Source organism: Anarrhichthys ocellatus, unplaced genomic scaffold (assembly GCF_004355925.1).
Source record: "Anarrhichthys ocellatus isolate YVR2014 unplaced genomic scaffold, GSC_Weel_1.0 scaffold79, whole genome shotgun sequence".
Classification (NCBI taxonomy): Eukaryota; Metazoa; Chordata; class Actinopteri; order Perciformes; family Anarhichadidae; genus Anarrhichthys; species Anarrhichthys ocellatus.
Genome location: NW_022280109.1, coordinates 1618149 through 1619695, shown reverse-complemented (window position 1 = coordinate 1619695; position 1547 = coordinate 1618149). Strand labels below are relative to the sequence as shown.

The following is a 1547-nucleotide window of genomic DNA, read 5'->3' as shown; positions in this document are numbered from 1 at the left end:
CACACACACACACACACACACACACACACACACACACACACACACACCACAGTCCCCCACAATATTAAACAATAGGAGGGAATCTAGAAGCCGGAGTATATGTGTGCAGTACTTGATGTTCTTATAGCCATACACCTTCACATATCTGAGATTGTTGTGATATGGCTGACATCAAATTTAGTTCCTAACCGTGACACAGTGCTGCCACGGTCTGCACAGCAAAGATAACAACCACCTCTCTCAGAAACAGGCCAGGACCCTGGTCCTGGCCTGTTTTGGTGCAACTCAAGTTTATTGTTAATGTGTAATTGTATCGAAGGTGACGACATCATACTAAAGGCAGCTGCAGACTGAAGGGGACCAATGGAGTTAATGACGATACATTTATTTTGATTCATTTCACTTTTGTGAAATCAGGAAAAGTAGCCAGAGCTCCATCTGGAAATAAGACTCTGGGAAAGGTAAATGTTTCACGAGTCACGACTACTACAATTCTGTAATTTTATAATCCAAACAATTATTTAACAAATCAAGAAAGTAATCAGCACATTAATTCCCTAGTGAAAAAAACAAACTGCTAATTTTAGTCCAAACAGTTCGCAAACAGTAGTACATCACCATTGCTCACAGGATGTCATGGGTTCTTTGAGGGCCACATGATGCCTATCAAAACACAGACTGCTGGTGTTTTAAATGGAAGCTCACAGACTGGTCCTATTTCCCAGTGAATACTCGTCAACAGCCCAGAGAAGGAGCCACTCATCACAGTAGCTTTCTGAAAACATCCCCCCAGGCTTCGGTACCTTGACTACTTCCTGTCTCAATGCCACTTTTGATGCATGCATTGGGCTGGTCTGTGTGCACTCAAGAGTTAAGAGAGAACATCTCTGATCTTGATTTAGAGTCAACAAGTAATGGTGCTCTTTTTATCCAGGACTATGCTCTAATATGTTGAGGTTCAGCAGTGCTCCACCCACATGTTGGACTCAGGTTAGGGATTAGAATGTACCAATATGTCTTTTTGTCAGGGACTAGATGTTCTTGCTACTTCACGCCTGGTATCTGTGTGATGCAACAAACTCTTATATCTTCTTCAAAATACCACATGTGATCATATTTCACTCTGCCTATCACAGAGCTATCTGCCATTAACCAACAACAGGTGAGACTGTAGGTAGCTGGCTCCTGATGGACAACATTCATCCCAAACCTTTTCACCAGAGGAGCTCTGTTATGACAAACATTATATAGGTTTCCACTGCAACCACAACTCATTATCACAGCAGCAGGAGGTGTTTTGGTATTGGAGAGCAGCTCTGAGGCTGGATACACAGCCACTTTCACACATTCCTCACAGGATTATCCAACAGAGGAAGAAAGAGGGGGGGGCGGGGAAAGAGAGAGAGAGATCTCAAAAAATTAAAAATACTCCTAGGAGGAGATAGGGCATATCTTGCTGCCCAATACGTATAAACATGCCACAACCTGAGGGACAGTGAGTGACCTATATATATATATATATATATATATATATATATATATATATA

At 41.9% G+C, this 1547-nt stretch overlaps 1 protein-coding gene across 1 annotated transcript in view; it reads right to left on the bottom strand.

The window, feature by feature from the left end:
- Positions 1 to 1547, bottom strand: part of afap1 (actin filament associated protein 1) — a 76560-nt gene that overhangs the window by 54778 nt on the left and 20235 nt on the right. The gene's annotated exons all lie outside the window — the stretch shown is intronic.